This window comes from Motacilla alba, chromosome 3 (assembly GCF_015832195.1).
Source record: "Motacilla alba alba isolate MOTALB_02 chromosome 3, Motacilla_alba_V1.0_pri, whole genome shotgun sequence".
NCBI classification, from domain to species: Eukaryota; Metazoa; Chordata; class Aves; order Passeriformes; family Motacillidae; genus Motacilla; species Motacilla alba.
The window spans coordinates 113,113,726-113,134,205 of NC_052018.1; the positions used below are offsets into that span (position 1 = coordinate 113,113,726).

At 43.9% G+C, this 20,480-nt stretch overlaps 1 protein-coding gene across 22 annotated transcripts in view; it reads left to right on the forward strand.

Annotated features, from left to right (window-relative positions):
- The window catches only part of PLCB4 (phospholipase C beta 4), a 182,531-nt gene that overhangs the window by 77,547 nt on the left and 84,504 nt on the right, over positions 1–20,480 (forward strand). The gene's annotated exons all lie outside the window — the stretch shown is intronic.

Below are 20,480 nucleotides of genomic sequence, written 5' to 3' on the forward strand. Positions count from 1 at the left end.
TTTGACTGGCTGAATGTAAATTATTTAAATCCCAAAAACTTTTGGGATGTGGCCAGATTTAAGCCAACAGGAAAAGGAATTTAGTCGAGGTCCTGTTTCTCCTCAGCAGTTGAGTCCAAATCCTGGAAACACTCTCAGTATGTGTTCACTCATTAATTTTACTGGAACTATCAAATAAATCTAAATATAGACATAAGTACTGGCAGGTATTAGCTAGCTAGTTCTATTAATTGAAACGTGCTGATGTCACTGAAGATTCCTTTAATGGTAGCTGCATTCTTTAGCTGTGTAGATACCATTAGAAAACAAAGCATGTTTTAATCCTCAGACAGGAGGAGTGGTGTCTACACGTTATTTATATAAGCCTTGGCAATCAAGAGGAAGTTGTAGATCCACTAATTATGTGTTGTTGATTGCCTGTCTTTCTGCAGTGTTTCAACGGCCAGAGAGATCCCAATTTCCAGCTGAGAAAATGGATTTCATTTTCGTGACGCTCGGTGCTTAGGCAATAGTGTTCTCTCCCTATAGAATGGCAGTCATAGAACAGAAGTGTGCATTGGCAGGTCTGAAGATCAGTGTGTTGTACTTGTTCCCGTGCTCAGCAGAGATTGCTTTTGCTGTGCCCGTCCAAAGTCAGGGATGGAGACTCCATTCTGATTTATTTCAACAGCATCAGTCTCAAAGGCACCAGAGGACACCCTCTTGCAAGGCACAGAGTGGGTGCTGAGTGAGGCCAGCTGATGTTACTGTTGGACCCTGCTCTTCACTTCTTTTTCCAGATGGGACAGCATGGAAAGCTGGCTCAGAAAGCACACATTGTTCTCATTCTTCCTTCAGTCCTTGTGTCTTTTAAATCCAGGATTAAAAGAAGCTGGATTGAAAATTTTAGGTAGTAAATCTCATGCAAGTACTATAATTTGTTTCAGTGTCCTAAACATGGTAATAAGGATTGTGTAGAAAAGTGCTTTGGTCCCTCATTTGTTTTCTATTTTAAGCAGTTAAAAGCATCAGTCTGGCACTAAGATAAAATCCAGTTTATTTTGCAGCCCTTACAGATTTGTGTTCCTATTTACTGGGCATCCTTTTTTTTTTTTGGTAATAATTAATTTCAAAATATCCTGTATTTAAAGAGGAGAAGTGTTTCAGAATTGTGTAAACTGGAAACTATGTAGCAAAAATATTTACCACATTTCTTTCAAACTTTCAATGGCTTGTTCTTTAAGCAAAGTGCTTGCAGCCGAGTTGCATAAGTTGGGATGCTTTCAGGGTCTCTTTCAGGATCCCTGAGCCCTCTGGCTCAGCATGGGCTGGTATTTCATCTGTCACATCATGCACGTTTTGTACCCGTGTCAGAGCCTGCACATCTGAATTCCTGATTATAGGTCATACTGGAAATCAGTATTTTTAATTACTGCTTGTATTTCAGGGGAGAAAAAAATCATTTAAACTACTGAACTTGCCAGTAATCTTAAATTAATATCTACTGCTGAGTTTTCAAAGAGCCTAAAGGTAGCTCCTCTAGAAGGCAGCTTCTCTAGGGCTCATCAAGAAATTGATACAGGGCTACATGCAAGTCCAGCACTACAGCTGAGTCATTCCTGGTGTGGTTTTGCTTTGGACTGGGGTTTTTTATTGTAGTCCTCTCCATGGCTTCTGAAGGAATGCTAATTACTGGAGTTTGTGTGCTTCCTAATTGTTCATGGTAACAAAATGCTGGGAAGGGTTTGGAGCACCCGGTGCTGGGCACAGAACCTCAGGAGAAGCACCCTGCACCACCGGTCTGTCATTGATCATCTTTCACAGCAGGTCATGTCATCACTCGAGGAGCTTTGGGACAGATTACAGTCCCCAGAACTGATCACTGGAAAACCGATCACGGCTCAACCGTGGCTGTTAAATATTCGGTAGGTTTCTGCAAAGAGAAAAGGGAAAGTGCATGTGCTGTGGTATCTGGGGTGAGAAATATGGAAACCTTGGAAGTAAAGGTGTTTTAGAGTTGGAAAAGCTGCTCCAGGGCACAGGACAGTGAAACCTTTGAATGGGTTGCCTGCAGAGCTGGTTTCCTCTGGAGCAATAAAGGTGAAAGTTTGTCACACCTCTCGGAGTGGAATGGATTTGGCCCTTCCAGAGTCTGAATAACGGAGTACATTATTTTATGAGACTCCTCCAGTTCAAGGACATAATGCTGGGTTTGGGTTTTTTGGTGGTTGTCTTGTATTTAGGATTTTATTGTTGGTTTTTGGGTTGATTTTGGTTTGTTTGGGGTTTTTATCTGTAAAGATGCACAGACCTGTTATAAACATCTTTCACGGAGCTACTGTCCTTATATAATTTACTAAAAACTGTTGAAGTTATTGTACATTAACAATCGAAAGTGCCTGAAGCCAGACACTTACTGACTTACTGGGATTTAGTCTTTCAGTCATTTATTAAATCTAACGTCTGTGTCCCTCTGCACAAGACTTGTAACCTTGAATCCTTTAGAAGCAATTAAACTTTGCATAAGCATGCAAAAAATGTAAATATGTTTAGCTGACAATGAGGTATCTCAAAGCAGTCTCTGTGCATTGAAAAATCCATGTTACATATATATGTGTGTGTGTGTGTGTGTATAACATATATATAAGCTGTTTGTATGTGTGTGTGCACATATATTTAAAATCTCCAAACCTGCTGTTAAGGCACAGGTTTGAATGAGATTGGCAGCACATCAGAAGAATAAATCTTCTGGTTACTTTGGGTCTTTTAGTCACTAAATACTGGATTTAGAACAGCCTGCTCATTTTATGGAGAGAAATAATTTGAAATAGAGCTACCCAAAAGGCAAGATCTTATCTAGTAGCAAAAGCTGTGCTTGTTAGTATTTCCAAGCACGTAGAGCACAGCTGAAAAAAATCAGATTAAAATGAAGCCAGTATTTATTCTTAAGTGGAGTTCACCTGATGCCCTAAGTTTTAGCTTTCATATTTTCCAGATTCTGTACTGCATTAGTGTGTAACTCTGAACTTCATATAAAGCGTTAGCAAGTTCTCTTCACAATCCTTTTCCAGCCCAAGAACTTGCAGCTTCAGGCCCAGAAAGTGTAAACAGCAGGGAATTGAGGAGGGTGGGACTGCTTAGCCTGGAGCTGGAATTGGACAATTAAACCCAATATGGAAATGGGATTAAAAACTTATAAAAGTGTGAAAACGTGTGACGTACCCCAGGTGAATCCTTTGAGGCCTTTTAATAAAGCCCTGCTTTATTCTTTAACTCTGTCAACTCTGTCCAGCCTCTGTTCTAGGGCAGCCTCTCCAGGCAGCACAGCACTAGTCACATCTTCTGCAGCTGACAGGCACTTTGATGTGCCACTATACTTGATGACATCTTCATACTGATTTTAATCTGTCCTTTTTAGTCTGCCCAGTCTGTGTGAATTGTTTCCCTTCTGTTGAGGGATCACTGCAAATAGGAGTCTTGGTGTCTTTAATGTGGCTGAAGTCATATTTTCCAAGAAATGACCATTCTGGTAAAGCACTTACATTAAGAGCATCTAATAAAAGTGATTTAATAGAGAGACTTACAAAACTAAGCAAAGTTTAAGTCTTATTATAAATTACAGATTCCTCTGCAGCATTTAGTTTGTGAATTTTTAGAATGTACCTCAGGGAAAATGGTTTTGGATCCAAGCATTTTCAAAGCATGGAATAAGAACAAAAAACCTGCAAATGAGCTGAAAATCTGGCAGATCCTACATGATGAGGTGCTGAATTTTACTTTGGCTCGATTATTAGTAATGACTATTGGAAATGTTGCCAGCTCTGATTGAGGAGCACCAAAATGAAGTAGAAGCAGGGTGCTTATTTCATCATTAGCTTGTGTGGTAATGGAAATGTGTTGGAGGCTTCTGTGGGGGCAATTCTCAGAGTGGATTGGGATAAATCCTGTGATGACAAGAAGCAAGAATGCATGTGTTACACTTGGAATGAGCTTCCAGGCTGCCCTGGAGTGATTTGATAGGGACTGTGCAGCTGTGACTCTGTGACTATCAGAAAGCTGACCTTACAAACAAGTCAAAAACCGTAGGGAGATGATTATTGAGTATTTGAGATGTTCAGAGGAGTGGGCTGGGAGGTGCCGGTAGAACTGCGACCCCAGACTTGCAGGGACCCAGCTGTGCTTAGACTTCACATGTTATTTGGACTCGATTTGCAAGTGTATCTAAAGATTGAAACATCTAAATGATTCTCTGGAGTTCACAGCAGTGTGTGAGTTAGCAGAATACCACAGGTAAATCACTGAGCATATACATTATCATTATCATTATCATTATCATTATCATTATCATTATCTCCCCTGCTCCTGTGGAGTGTCCCACACTCTCAGACCTGGACTTGGAGGAGCTGTGTCCATCCAGCTGAGCAAACCCCTGCCATCCCACCCGGGGATGTTGAAGCACAAGCGGGGTCGTTGTGCAGTGTCAGATTAGAAGTCCTGGTGAAAATTGCCCTTTGGTATATAAAATGAATACCACTGCTCATCTGCAGAGTGAGAACTGCAGTTGTTCTCCTAGGTCATCTCTGTTTTCTGTCATTCATAGCCTTCTCCTTGTCTGTGAGAGGGGTCTGTTTTTCTGGGGAGCTTTCCAACCATCTGATGAACAATGCTGTGCACAGCCAAGTGTATTACTGTACTAGAATTTGATTTCTGATCCCAGAGAGATGTAAAGAGGAATTTTCCCCTTGTACCTCTTTTTTTAAAAGAACAGTAGAAATCTATACAATATGCTGGAAATGAAGGTAAAAATATCAAACAGTCCTCTTTTATTTCAAGGTCATTGGTCCCTCCAGATGTATACAAAAATTTAACTTCAAGAAGCTGATTAGCTACATGTCAGCGTATATTAAAGAAAAAATAAGATTAGCAGTCTGTGAAAAGGTAAACCTGCACCATTTATTATAAGATTTCAGTGGAGAAAAGTCTTTAAAGTCATTAATGCTGTCTAATATTTTCCCTTCAGTTTAGTTTTGGGGTTTGGTTTGTTTTGGTGTTTTTTTGCTTTACCTCTTTCTGCCATTGACTGCCCATCAGACATCTATTTAATGTTTTTCAGTAAATAGCACAAGACTTAAGCACAGATTTTGCTACTATGTACTGCTGTGAAGCAGAATGTTACAGTTGTTGTTCAGGAGTAGGAAATGAAACAAGCTGCCCTTAGTTTGTCTCCCTGCTTTCTGTCCTAATGTTGTGCACAATGCACAGAACCTTCCTTAAGTATTCTCACTCCAGTTGGTTCCAGTTGTTCCTCTGGTTTCTGCCTGTTTAAGTGGTTAATGTTGCTGTTTGCAACATCTGGACCTGCTGCATGCTCTTGACTATTGGTTATGTGCAAGAAAATAGCCCCCAAGGTTGTATAGAGCAGAAACAGAATCTTTAGGTTCTGTGTGCTTTGAGGTAACTTTGCATTCATCCTGCACAAAACAGGCAATGCAATTTAGAAAGACTTGCTAATAAACATAACTGCTAATTCATTAAGCAGTGGGACTGCCCTGGAAGGAAAATCAAAAGTTAGGCCAGATCACCTGGTTCTGCACCAAGGTGCATGTCCTCTGGGTTTGTAGTTTCTGTCATCTTTTCAGATTGTTTGCTTGTCATACTGGGGTTTGGCACAGAATGCTATTTTTGAAGTATTTATATTGAAACCATGCAGAGGTCTTTAGAAATGGTGTATAATTAAGAGCTGACCAAATGCTCACAGCCAGACAAATTGTACTGGCTAATCTTAACCTAAAGATTCCCCAGGTTAGTGATTCTGCATCCAGCATCTCTCTGTCCTGACTAGATCTCTGTTTTTTAAAAACTATTGTTCCTTTTTAACCTATGATCTGTCTCCTATGGGATCCATTCTGCAGCCATCTCAAGCTCTTGGCAAGCACCTCTTTTTTCCTCCTTCCCCAGCAGAAGATGAACAAGATGCAGTTCTGCTGGTGCTTCAGGTGTCTGTGTCACTGCAGCCAGGCGAGGTGCCTCCGAGTGCACTGCACTGATGGGAAACAGCTGCTCCTGCTGGCTTCAAACCCTTCCTGCAGCCAGGGCTCCCTGACACTGCACGCTGACTGCCCAAGGAGTGTCCAGAAGGAGCAACTACGAGTTGTGTGCTTGCATGCAGTTACTTGTCTCTGCTCTTCAGGATGTTTCAGAGACAACCAAGTCACATTTCTGGGTTTTATTTGTGTGTCTCAGGCTGTGCCAGGGGAGGTTCAGGTTGGGCATGAGGAGAAATTTCTTTACAGAAAGAATGAGTACGCATTGTGATGCCTTGGGAAGGCTGCCCTAGAGCAGAGGCTGGACAGAACAAAAGAATAAAGCAGGGATTTATTCAAAGGATCTCCTCCATGGATGCTCCTTGGGCAGCACAAGAGCCCAGCCAGGGCTGCACCCCAGGTGAACCAAAATGGTCCCAAAGTGCACGAGCGCTCCCGGGGTCTCTCCCTTGGCTCAGCTCTGCTCCCTTTGCACCTTGCAGTTCATTGTCCCATTCCAGCTTTAGCCCAGGCACTCCCACCCTGCTTGTTTTTCTCTCTCTCAGCCCACGCTGTTTGTGCTCCTGGGCTGAGGTTTGGATCATTTGTCCTTGGTCCCAGCTGGAGCAGGAATTGTTTTGTGTCCCTGCTCTGTGCAGAGAGCTCAGCATCCCCTGCTGTGAACCCAGCCCCACACACCAAAGCAGCACAGAGCCTGAACAACAGAAAAGCTAAAGCATCAATTGCACTGGGCTGCCCAGGGAGGTGATGGAGTCACTGTGCCTGGAGGTGTTCCATTAAAGACTGGATGTGGCACTCAGTGCCGTGCTCTGGTTGACACAGTGGTGTTCGGTCGAACGCTGGGCTCAGTAATCCCAGAGATCTTTTCCAGTGGAATTTGTTCTGTGATTCTGTGTGGAAGATGATGCAAAGATTCCTGTTTAACCAGGTGCTGTCAAGGGCTTTGGGAGCAACAGAACAAATTGTGAAGATTGTGATGAGCATGTGTGTCTCACACTGGCTGATTCTCTGCCAGCAGAACGCCTGGCACTTGCATCCTCTGCATCTCCCAGGTGTCCCACCATCCCACTTCTCTCTCCCACTGTTCACAGCAGAGGCACTGGGCTCATCCCTGAAGGCAGCAGAGCAGTTGTGTGTCATTTCTGTGGGTTCACTGCCACCATTTATCATTGCTTGCTTGCATCTTTTACAGAATAAGAACAAAATAGGTTTGACATGCCATTCAAGGTGTTCTTGACATGGGTCACTTGACTCTGGCCAGTGGATGGTTTACATTGAAGCACTGCTTGTGAATTCTTCAAATGCTTGTGGGGTTCTCTTGGGTCCTTCCTAAGCAGTGGTATGTAAGCTGAGCACAGGTTAGAGTCAGTGGGGAAAAATGCCTGTTTTCTTGGTTCAATTTGCTTCAGTTTCCTGAGTTTCAGTCACAACTTAATCCTTAAACAATGGATTTGTTGAAGAAAACTTTCAATTTTAAAGGCTGGAGTACAAACCTGGGGTTTGGATTTCACCCATGCTTTGGCTGTAGTAATCTTAGCCTGCGGTGCACCTGCCTGGAGGGGCTCGTAGTTGGAAGGCAGAAATCTGTTAGAGAGCTGTGTTTTCAGTGCCTTGCCATGTTACACAGGAGCAGGTACTCATTTTCACAACACATAATCAGTATTAGAGCAACACTGCTCATACAGAGTGATTTATGGAGGTTTCAGTATCTGCAGACTGTTCTGAAGAAATACAAATGTTGCTGCAGAGTTTATCACTGCAGTCTGGAATCATCTCTGATTGCTTTCTGGTATTAGGAGGCTTTCAGCCAGCCTGCTTTGGGTGGCTGTGGATGCACTGCAAAGCAGGACATGAAGGTGCAGCAGAAGCTAAGGCTGCCCCACACACCACAATTCCCAGGATCCCTGCGGCACTATAAACCCGCTGGCCTGGCTGTGGTAGCAGGCAGCTGTGCGTGGCTGAGGAGCTGAGTCAAGCAGGCAGCGCAGCGAGGTGGGGCTGGCACCCCAGAGAGCAGGTGAAGCACAGCCAGCTCGGAGCTGCACGGTGTAAATGTGCCTGCTCAAGGCTCGGGTAGAGCATTCCTGAGCTGCTGCTTCCCTGCTGCCAGCTCGGGTCTCGCCTACACCTGGTCCTTGACCACTATGGGCACTCAGGGACTGCCTTGTTCCAGCTGCAAACATCCCTTAATGCGTGCCAGAGGGTTTCTGTGTGTGAGCAGGAGGGGGGATTGAGGCGTCGTGGTCTCTGAGAATTCTCTGTACTCTTGATGCAGGAAAAAAGGGAAGTCTCTTAATACCCATGAATAAAAACAAAACAACCCAAAAAAAAAAAAACAAACCTTAATTTTTATACATTTATTTTGGTTTTTCTTGTTTAAAACATTGACTGAAACTTTAAAGATGTGGCACATGTGTTTTTCTAAGAATATTTTTGTAAACAGTATTGAGTACACTGGTGAAGCAGGTGTGTGTGGGCATGCCTTGCCTGCAGCTGCAGGTTTGATTGCAGAGTGGGTGGCTCTGCTCTGCAGTGTAGTGTTCTGCTGGGATTGCTGATGGAGCTCAAGTTCAGTTTGTGGCACGGGCAGTCACAGGGGTTCAGGGAGCATGGCTGGAGCTGGTACCTACAGCTGTGCCTTTCTGTTAGCTCTGGAGTTTTTATCTCAGTCCATCAACCTGGTTTCTTTCCTGGTTCTGTACTTCTACTCCAAAACACAGCCACAGCTGAGAAAGGCAGGTTTGGAAAGAGATAATGTTATCTTGTGCCTGTCACGACCTGGTGTGAAAGCAAAAGGAAGTTTGATTTCTTTAATTGTAATGGAGTACTGTCCCTTACATAGCTTGAAAAGAGCAGCCTTTGTTTCGTAGATCTGATAGTTCAGCCACAGTGAAAGGTTTGCCTGAGTAACTTATTCCTCCTTATCTTGTGTGTGAATTTGGATTTCCAAGGAAAAGCAGGGTTTCCCTTCTTATCACATCCAGCACCTGCAGGATCTTGTATTCCACCTGATTTTCAAGTATTGCCATCCTGAACTTTAAGATCAGATGGTTGTTTAACCACAGCTTCAAAAACAAACTAAGAGTAATTTTTTTCCATCTTTGTTCTGCTTTATAATTCTGCTGTTTCTTTGTGTTCAATTTCTTAATAAATCATGGGATTTATTGATAAATAAATAGGCTCTTGAAAATGTTTCAGCTTATCAGCTATGGTACCTGTTGGCTGTGGGTTTGCTTTTTAAAATTACATTAAGCAAGTTCCTGAATGGCTTTGTAACCAGGTCTCAAAGCCAAGTTTTCGGTATGTTGTAACATTTAAGTAGGGGCAAACTTGCTTTAGGATTGGGAGATTAGCCCCAGAGTCCTGGCAAAATGGGCTGCAGAGTATCCAAGGTGAGAGAAATTATTCCCAAAGTCAGCCAGTTTTCACAATCCTGGTGGTCTCTCCCATCAGTGTGTGTGAGATGCAATTTGCTGCCACCTGGCATTCGCTGCTCTTGGCTCTGTCTGGGCTCCAGTCTGTCCTTGGTGCTGTGGCTCCTGTGTCACCTGGTCACTGCACAAAGCAGCAGCAGCAGAGAACAAGAGCTTTCCTCCCGTGTCGGGCTGTGACCTGGCTGAGGTGGGCTCACTCAGGCTGGCAGCAGTGGGGGCACCACCGAGGAAGCAGAAGCAGGGTTAGCGCTGCTCTTCTCAGTGAGAGGGAGTTGGATTGTTCCCTTTCTGGCCCCCGCTGGCTCCCGGGGCTCAGTTCTGGTGGCACTGGGAGCAGGCAGCTGTGTGCTGTTTGCCGGGGGTCTCTGCAGGGAGGTGCCTCTGGCTGCCCTCATCAGGGATGGCCTCCAGCTCACTCTGGTACCAGCCTGGGGACACGGGTGTCCCTACCCTGCCTGCTGGCAGAGCTGATCGTGCCCTTCAGTGCTTCAGCAGCAGCACTCAGGGCTGGGCTGCTAGCTCAGCTTTCTCACACACACATCTTTAGGCTGTTAGTTTGCATGCAGCAATAAGCACTATTTATTAACCCTTAACGAGCCCGTGCTACTGAGATTTTGAGAAAACAGCAGAAATAAAGCCAGGAAGGGAAAGCTTGGTTACTTTATTTATGAAATCTGTTATTTCTGTTTTCATGCCAGCCAGTTTCAGGAGAAGCCGTAGCTTCTCCCTTCCCTGTGCTGCTTTTATCTCCCATCCAAAAAAGCCTTGCCAACAACCTGGTGTGTCAGTAAGCACAGCCTGGTTACCTGCCTTCAGGAGGCTGCTGCCAGCTGCTCAGCTTAAAACACCTGCAGACCACTCTCAGAGTTCCTGGTGATGGCAAGAGAAACAGCAGCTGGGCCTAGTCCCTTTTCCCTCCTTGTGCCATTTCACTCAGATGCCCAAAGACAAGAATAAACAGAGCAAAGAAGGGATTTAATTCAGCCATCGAAGCGCCCTCGGACATGGACATGGGCTGTACAGGAACCAACCCTGCAGGAGAATGTGCTGACAAAAGGAGAGATTTATTGATGATCTAAACCCTATATTAATATTTAAGCAAGCAAGCAAACAACAAACCCACAGTGTGCAACCTCACTGGTGCAAGCTTTCAATTTGCACACGTAGTTATTTCACAAAAGGTTAATTTTAGACAGTGACATCTTGCTTGGTCTGTTCTCCACTGTATAGTGTAGTTGTATAGTATCCAAGGGCTGCAAAACCAATAAAATCACCTTCCCTGGTGATGCTGAAAAAACACATTCTTGCTTTAACAGAGGGGAATACTTTGACTTGCTCAGGAGAAATGGTATCTTAAGGAGAATGGAAACCAGTTTCTGGCTCAGTGGTGGGTCCATACCTCTGCTGTACAAATCCTTTCGCCCATGGTTTTTTGATGTGGAAAAGCTGCCATTTTCCTCCCTTCAAACAACCTTCCCATAGATATTCCCCAGCCCGAGTTGTTTTCCTACAGAGTGCGTTCTGTTGTTTCTTTTTCGACTCCTTTGGCTGGCAGTGCACTTTAGGGTCCAATCTCAAAGAACAAGAGTTAATTAGGGCCTTGGAGGGGGATTAAGAGCATTTTAAACAAAAAATTGTCCTCAGGATGTTGGGACTGCTTTGGGAACAAATAGGGTACAGGAAGGTGGGAAGTGGGCTCTGATGAGTGCTTCGACAGTCCAGTTGTGGCCAGGCCAGAGTGATGTTCCTGTCACATCACGTTGTCCATGAATTCTTTTGGCAACTTTTATTTCCTACGGGAGTTGGCCACGAGGAGTGGAGTGCAGGGATGGTGTTTCTTCTCAGGCTTTTTCCATGGTATGCAGTTGATCTTCCAGCATGCAAGTCACCCCTGCTGACAAGAATCAGATGCACCTGTTCCCTGAGCCCAGCCACTCCACAGATGCAGATCCAGAGCCCCTCAACAGAAAGGGCTGGAGGGCGTGGACCACTTGAGCTGGGTCATGTCACTGCCAGAGGTATTTTTAGTGTAAACTGTGTGCTTGCATCTAAGTTTAGAGGGATTGTAATTATGTTAGAAGTTTTGTTACACAAAAATAAACATTGCTGGAGACTGAGGGCAGCTCGGGACCACAAAGCACTGTGTGCACTGACTCACATGTGGCAATGCTTTTCCTAATGTGCCCACTGGGATTCCTTGCCTCAGCTCCACTGCCTGCAAAGTGGTTTGCTCTTCACCAATTTCCACAGAATATTTTTGGTGGTTTTTTTGGGGATTTTGTTAACTGGGTTGTGAGAGGTGCTGTCATCTTCTCCTCAGCAATGCCTGTACTTTGATTATAAACTGAGATTTTTCCTTGAAAACACACATTTTATTTACATATATACTATATTGTACCTGTATGCTTCATGTTTCCCTGGCTGGTCTGTGAGATCTCAATATTTCTGAAGATTCCTGCAATGGATTTATGGATGTATGCAGAAAGTGTGGGCTGCAGAAGGACAGCATTCACATTATTGTGCTTACAAGGGGTTTGCTAGCCAAGGGCAAAGAACACTTGCTTAAGCTTTGAATCAAAAACCAGTCTAGACATTTTTATCACATTAAACAGTCTGAAGCATTTAATAGGTATGTGACAGGAAAAAAAAGCAGTCTGAACTAGCTGACCAGTTTTCTTATGGGAAAAGCCTGCTGGGCTCAAGTTTTTGTTCTTTGCAATGGTAATTATTATGCTGGAAATGCTTAACAGTGATGAAGACAAAGCTGGTTTTAGACTTCTTCACTTTCTACGGGGTCTGTCGTGCTTTGGGTGTGGTGCTGCTCTTTGTTTTGATGGGCTGTGCCTTTGCTGAGCCTGTGTGCCACTTGTTACTGAGCTCTAGGAGGCCGGAGTGGATGGTGGCAGCCGTGTTGAGCACCACTTGAGAACACTTCAGTTCATCCAGCCAGTGCAAATGGCTAAACATTTTCTCTCTGTCTCTGCAAGGGCCCCTTTATCAATTTTTATGACCTAACTGGTTATATCTGTTGATTCTCACTGCATTTGATGGCTAAAACAGCCCGCTCTTTCTTTGACCTCCACCCTCACATCTAGATTCAGTTCTTCCACCTTTCCAGGCCTCTTCCCCATTCATCTGTTGGTCTGTCTGCAGCGTGGGGCAGTACTGAGCTCCTCCCCTCCAGGAGCCCTGCCATGCCCCGTCCTGAGCTGCCGCAGTGAGTGACTGACCCCCTGTGCCCTTGTCTGGAACCTTGGCAGTGCTCCTGCCCCTTCTGTCTTTTTCACCCCACACACCGGCACCAGAGTTTTGTTTTGTTGGTCTTTCTTGGTGTGTATTCCACCCAGTTCCTTCCTTTCCAGCCATATTGCAGTAACCCAGCTTCATACTTGGAATAATCTCTAAAAATAGCCTTGCCTGTGCTATCCCAAATAATTTCCACTTCAGCTTTCCCAAACTGTCTGCTGTTCTTTTCTGGCATGGTGAAAGCGTGGCCATCTCGGGCACTTGGTCATGCTGCCACAGCCCACATCAGTGCCAGATACCCCATCCTTGCTTCCTGAAGCTTTTCCTGTCGTTAGTTCCTTCCTGCTCCTTTCAATTGTTACGCTCTTCCCCTCCCATTTCACTGCTCTCTGCCCTGATGGTTGTGTGGAGTCAGGAATGTCCTCGTGGTGTGTGTGCCCTCACCTTTGCAGGGACAGAGGAGAAGGTGCTGCTCCTGTCCCTGCCCGTGAGCGTGTGTTCCCCACCGGCCTGTGAGGCCAGAGCTGTCCTCTGTGCTGTGTGTCCCCTTCCTCCTCAGCACCAGTGAGGTCACAGCAGCAGCTGGCAAGAAACAACAGTGATGATGATGAGGAGGAGGAAGAGCTCAGAGGGATCAGCTCCCACTTTCCTGCTGCTTGACACTGAAATTACATCCTGAAATTAGGAATTCGGAGAAATTGAGTCCCCTGGCTCTGGTGTTGCCAGCTGGTCCAGAAAAATGTGAATAAATGGGGTTTGTCAGCATGCTGTAGATCTTGCTGTTTATTAGGAGCTGTCACAGAAGGGTTCCAAAGGGGCTGTGTGGGCCAGCAGGCCATACCAGCACTCCTGACTGGCAGGCTGGCCCTCCTGTCTGTCGCCATACAGGACAAATAGGTTACATACCAACACTTTTATTTTTATCCCTTTAGGAATACTCCGTCAAATCATCCACTTGGAGCAGTCAGAAACAGAGATGCCTTTCCTTCAGAAATTTCATATCCATGTTACGAATAGCAGAACGAGCCCAGCAGGAAATTCACAGAGGTGGCTGGCTTGGAGCACTCCCCCACGCCGCTCTTTACCTGTGACGTGCCTGCCTTTACCCCATTTCTTCCCAAGCCTTGCATTCATACTCAGAGTGGCGTTTGGGGGTGCATCCTGAAGCCGTGTGAACAGCTGAAGGCCTCAGTAATGACGGTGTTACACTGGGAACTCTGCTGTCACATCAAGTTGGGAGCAGTTCAGGCAGCCTCCCTTCACCCCACAGAGACAACAGCTGTCACTTCGGTGGCCACTGCAGTGACAGGGAGCAGAGCACAATGTCAAGAGAGCTGGTTTAATATTTGATTAGTAGAAATGAATATGCAGATTGCACGGCTTCTCTGAGGCAGGGATTAGTGAAAGAGACTGATGCCACGTTTTATGCATTCCCATTTTCTGCTGTTGGTTAACCGTGAGCTTACCAGCTAAAGGATTGGGGATATTTTTCCTTTATCCTTGGCCACATTTTCTGCACAATCTTTCCTATTGTTTTCAGAGCTTCTGGGCAGTGGCACAACAACCATTTAAAAAGAAATGTGGCTGAAACAAATTGACAAGAAATGCTTACTCTGCCACCTACCTACCATAATGAAGGAGTAATAACTAAAAGTTCAGAACCAGTTGCTTTTCCTTTTGCTTCTCTACAAAATTAAAGATGTAAATAAGTGATAACATGGTGTATCTCCAACAGGGCTGTCTGTATTTATCCTGTTGGAAAGTGGGCTTCTGGATTTCTGAATTTTGGGCAGCAAAATTTGCCTAGTTGAGATACACTGTGTTAAGAACCAGGGCAATCTCATCTTCAGCAAAATGCCCACTTTGTTAATGAGTTAGCCCTGGGTGTCACTGGTGATGAAAGGGGTGCTTAGCATCCCTAATTCTGTAGTTCAGACAAGTCTTGCTAGCCTCATTGTTTAGAGGGAGGAAGAGGAAAATGGGAAATAGCAAAATGCCCATCCAGGACAGGACTCCAGAGGTGTCAGGCTCACCCCCAGCTGCAGCCTGGATCCTTTGACTCCTCCTACCCCAAAGGGGATGTGTTTTTCCTGAGCAATTGATGATGAGTGCTGGTTTTGCATACAGCAGGCAGAGTGACTGCTGGGGGGTGAGAAAAACAAACAAGGTGAACCTCTACCACAGGGTTTAGGCCAGGCAGTTATTATTATTTTTTCCCTGCCATTAAATGTCGTTGTAATTCCCAGAGCTGCTCTTTGCACAGGAGTGCTGAAGCACATGCTGTGAGCCCTGTGTAGTTTCTTTTCCTGCTACAGACTGGGAGATTTTCTGTGATGTGAACTGAAAGCCTGGCAGAAAACATCATCACGTGCTACAGCAATTCCGAAAGGGTAATTTCCATTCCAGCCAGCTGATAATGCCCTGCCTGCATTCCCCTGCTTTGAGATGTGACTCCGGGCTGATGATAGAGGGACAGGAACAGGGAAGAGAAGGGTGTTGGGATGGAATCTGAGCAGCATTACATCGTCTAAGATAGATACTGAAATCTTACTGATGCCATGGGTTAAACTGCATAATGACAATCTAAAAAGTATAAATGCCCTGTGCATTTCCATGGTGAGCTCCATGTAGCTCCTAGGCTTTATCCAGGGTACCAAGACATTTGTAATTAGTTTAAACTTCCAACAAATACCTACTTCTAACACACTGCCAACTGTCAAATAATGAACACAGCTTTTTGATGTTAATGCATTTTAAACTGCTGGAACAATTGCCAGAGATCACCTTAGCTTTGCCTGAAATTTTAAGCCAGCAGTGTGGGTCACTCTTGTTTTCTCAGAAATCATCCAGAAAACCAGCAAATTATAATGTCACTTTCCTAATTTTAGATTTTAAAGTAACATCTATGTTCCTCACAGCTTATTAGTTTTTAATATATCTGTGTATTTTGAAAAAGGTCCTAATAAATCATGTCCAAACTTTATTAAAGCTTGGTTTGAACTAAAGTACCTGACCAGAGCAGGGATTATTTCAAACACACAGGGATTTAGAAGTTATTATAAAAATTTGATCTTGACCTTTCATTGCATTTTATTAATACAAAGTCCAGGCTTGTGTCAGAGTTTGGAAACAGACAACTGTGTCCTCAGGATGTGGTCATAGTTGTAGCTTGTTTTATTTTTGTTTGAGGTACTGCATTGTGTTCTTTCCAAAACTTTGCCTTGCGCTTGGAAAGGAAACACTGCTGATATTAATGCAGTTTGGAAGTTTGTTTTTGTGGTGTTTGTAGTTAATAATTTGCTCTTAGGATCTTGCAGTTGTTTTACGTCCTTGGATCCCTTCCTGAGCTCCTGCATTTGTAATTGGAGTGATGCTCACTTACGATTGTTTGGTGTTTGTCTGTACTCCCACCTGAACTCCTTTTAGGATTTTAATTTCAAACATTGATTCCTCTCTTCCTATCACAGTAAAGTACAGGAACCACTTCTGCTTGAGATCTCCTAGAGCACAAAGCTCCAGAATGAAGCTAAAAAGGAGAAACTGAGGTTCTAAATGTCAGAATCGCCCATGATTTGAATTCAAATAATTTGCACAAACACTTTGTACAGGTGTGCCTAAAAGTGAGAAACACTACTCACTGACTGAAGATGTGTTACCTGGCAGCAGCAGATTAACAGTAGAAGTTAAGTATGGTATTAATTGCCCAAACGCCATACTGTAAACTTGGTTTTTTTAATAAATCTGACAAATCCCATTCCTTTAGGCTGTAATTTGCTGCTGTAGTGATAGAAGGTGTCAGAGTTTACAAAACTGCAAAGAGAGACTCTGGGCCTCAGGAAATCAGGAAATACTTGTGATGTTTTGCAAGTGCTGCATGTTTGTTTGTTTGTTTGTTTGTTATTCCATGAGGTAGCCTTTGTTTTAACACTGCCTTCCACTGAAAGCCTCAGAGTGAAGTAATTAAACTTCATAAAAGTCACAGCTGGTTAAATCCAGACACACTGTATGCATCCATCACATGCTGTAGCAATTCAGAAAGGATCTTGGCAGCGATTACACAAACCATTGTTTCCATCAAAGTCCAATTTGCTCTCTATTACTACCTGGGGACGAGGTGCCTTCCAGGAAATGGGACACTTGATATTATGCTAAATAAATCTTGAGCACCTCTAAGACTTCTGCATGACTAAAGATAAAAAATGTAGCATCTTCCACATTTTTAGACAACTTAACATTTTGCGTGGTTGGTGTTATTGGAATGAGACAAAACAGGGAAGGTTCTGGGGAGTGGTTCCTCACATGCTCACGAGAAAGAAAGTTCACTTGACAGATCTAAAGCAAAATGTTACTGTTAGATGCATACTGAATGATATGTGTAAATGAACATCAGTTGTCATTTACTGTCTTTTGATGAGTCAGATTGCTAAATCCTCTGTACAATTCAGAGCAGTACAAGCATTTTCCCTCCTGAAATGATCCCTTGGGGAGATCTGTGCCTTTCCCTTTTCCTCCCACCTTTGCTGTTACAAAACTGAGAATATGAACACCAAATTTCCTATCACCAGAAGGAAAGAATAGTAAATACCGCTTTACTTATTCCATGAAATTTGTAGTTTTGTATGCCTGGTTTATTATTTTTAACACTTAAGTTTTTAGTAGTGTCCAGTTCTGATAGTTCTGCATTTTAGCTCACTATTCAAGTTATACCTTTTTCTAGGAGTACGTATAGATTCTCTTGCTGCTTTAGGAGTTGTTTTGAAAATGAGTAACATGTTACCTTTTCTCTGAACACTTTGGTGTTGCAATTGCAGTGTTAGTTTTGTTTTTCCAGGCATTTCAAGTGACATGGATCTGAAGGCTCATTTCGGTCAGCAAGTGAAACTAAGAAAGCTCATTTACAGTGGTGGCACACAAGGATTTATCCCAATGTGTGATGAGTCCAGATGACTTTGGTGATCAATTCAAAAGGGAAACTCTGCTCCAGTGGCTCTGTCTTGCTGCTGAGCAGAGAAATAATTTGCCTTCTTGGGCCTACAGATGTCTGTAATGTAGAAGTTTGTGAGGAATTAGACCTGAGTGAATCATCTGAGAAGCTTTCATAATGGCTTGATTTAAATGTATTTCTAGTAGTCAGAACGGAGTTTTGTTACACTGTTGGAAACATACCAGAATAAGTTTATTTACAAAACCAGCATGTCTCTTTCTGCACCATTCACTTCTCATAAAGGCAAGTGCTGTCCCCCTCAAAAAGGATGGGTGGTCAGCACTTATGTCAAAATATGAGAATTTCCCAATGACTAGGAAGGCTGGGGAAAACTCTAGATATGGACAAACTAGGAAGCCATCAGGACAAGAAGAAAAAAATGTGAGGAAGCTGGGGGGTGATGTTTGAGCCCTGTGTTTTATCCTAGGAATTCCACTTGTTAGAAACAGTGCTGTCATCAGAGGGGGTGGCTGAGGTACAGCTGGCACCTGAAGGCAGGACCCGGAGCAGGTACTCATTGTGAGCTCTGCATGGGCAGCCTCACTGACCTGGGGAAATGCTCAGCAGCTCAGCTCAGAGCAGGCCCCTCTCGCTGTGCTCGGAGCCCCCAGCTGCCCCTGAGTCCCAGCAGTTCCCCTGGAATGGGAAATGGGACAGATGGAAGTGGAGAGCGGTGCTGGGGGGTGCGTGCTCAGGCGCCTGCTGGGTGCTGCTGGTCTTCCTGGGCCTTGTTCCGGGGAGAGCTGCTCTCAGTTGCTTGCAGTAGCTGTGGGAATAATGTGTTTAATAATAGCCTGCTGAAAAATTATTCTTGAAAAAAAGCAAAAAAAAAAGCCCAGCAAAATTTGATTGTGGAACAGCTTGGTGAGCTGGGAAATCTTGGAATTGTCTTATAATATAGAGTGGGCACTGCAGAAATTCAGCATTGTGGCCCTGTTACTGTTTACATAGAATTCATACTATAGTGGTTTTATTTTCTTAAAACTTACTCTGAACTTTAAGCTCTAGAGTTGAAACCAAGGTTTCGTGTTTAAAACACATGAAACTGCATTCTGCATTTTTTCATTTTCCCTGTCTCTGCATTTTGCTTATGCTAATGTCAGTACCTTTATGACCAAATGAATTTCACATTGAGGAGTGAATACATGAAGTTCTGACTTTTCTTCAAGTTTCTTGAAACATTTATAGTATTTGACTATGAAAGTATTTCAAAGCCTTATTAAAAATGAAAGGGGCATTTTTCTAAGAATTTCAGTGCTGCACTGCCTGTTGGGTCAAGGACAGCTGGATTGTCACTGTAGTCCACAGCTCTGCAGGGAGACTTGCTGGACTGGGATGAACTCCATAAAAAAACCCCAAAAGTGCTGATCTAGATCTGGTTGTCTTTGTAATGCAGAATCTTGTTTACCAAACAGGAGTGGTGATGAAGGTTATATGTACTTCAGGGTGGGGGAATGTCCGGGGTGACTGGGAATGGGAAATTAGATTCATTTTGGGGGTTTTTTAATTGCTTCCTTGAAGAAAAACATTTATTCCTGGGCAAGATTACTGAACTCAGCATAGTGCTGGGTGGGTACTGCGTGTGAAACCCACACAGACAGTAAGTGGGGCAAGTTTAGGGGATGTAATTGTGGGGGGCTAGAATGGAGATGGTATATAAAGTAATCTTACCCCTAAGGAGTTGCAGCTGGGCTAATTATCAAAATGAGGAGAAGGCCTAACTTCAACAAGCCACAGCTGTAACTCGTTAGAACAATAGGAGCTATAAAAGAGTGGGTTGGCTCGTCAAGAGGACACACCCTGAAGCAGGAAGGGAACTGGAGTCAGTCGGTTACCTGGTGAGAGAGGAAGGATGTGCTCAGAGGAGCTGCTCACCAGAAAACACCGAATAGGTATGAAACTTTTGTAAGAAAGAGATGATAGCATAAAATTCCTGTTAAATATATGCATATATGACAACATGTAATTCCAAGGGGTGAGTGGTGAAATGGCAAACACAGAGTGCGGAGCCTCCTCACCTCTCGCTCAGCAAACAGGGATTCATTCCAGAGGCAAAAATAATAATGACTAAAAAAAAAATCTACAGGTCCTGTTAGGATACTGGGGGCTAAGCAGAGTGCGGAAATGGTGTTTCTGTGTTTGACACCGGGGGGTCAGCTCCGAGGAACTCTGCTGTCCTTTCCAGCAGTGTCTCAACATTGACAGGATGTTTATGGGATCCAAGGAGTATCCTATCCATCATGCTAGCCAGCCCTGTGGGTTCGTTTAGAATATCACCTCTTTCCCCAAACATTTGTCTCCTTCGTATTAACAGAATCCTTTCCTCCTCCTGTTCAGCCACACCTTGTCCTTCTTTTGGTCGGGGAATGAAAAAACCCAGGATTTATAGCCCACACGCCCCAGATTTAGCTTAGTACAGCCAAGCTTACAGAAGAGGAAGACTTTTGTGTTAATTAATGCTCTTCTGAATATGGTTAATTTTGTGTCCTCGCTCTTTGGGTGCTCCAGGTGAATTTCATGTCATCCAAATCATGCCTTCAGGCACAAATCAGTGTTGGGAGAAAGGGAGATACTGCAAGAGGCTTTTAACTACTGCACTACACCCACCTCTTCCTTGCAGTCATTAACTGAGTCCTGAGGTGTATTTTTATGAGTGTTCTTTCTGCTTTTGTGAATGGTATGTATTCAGAGCAGTTGTTATACTTTGAGAACTCTTAAGTCAGTAAGAAGATTTGATTTCAGTTTTAAACGCGGTATAAAAGTTTTCAAATTAAAATTTTGCTGCCTTTAAAT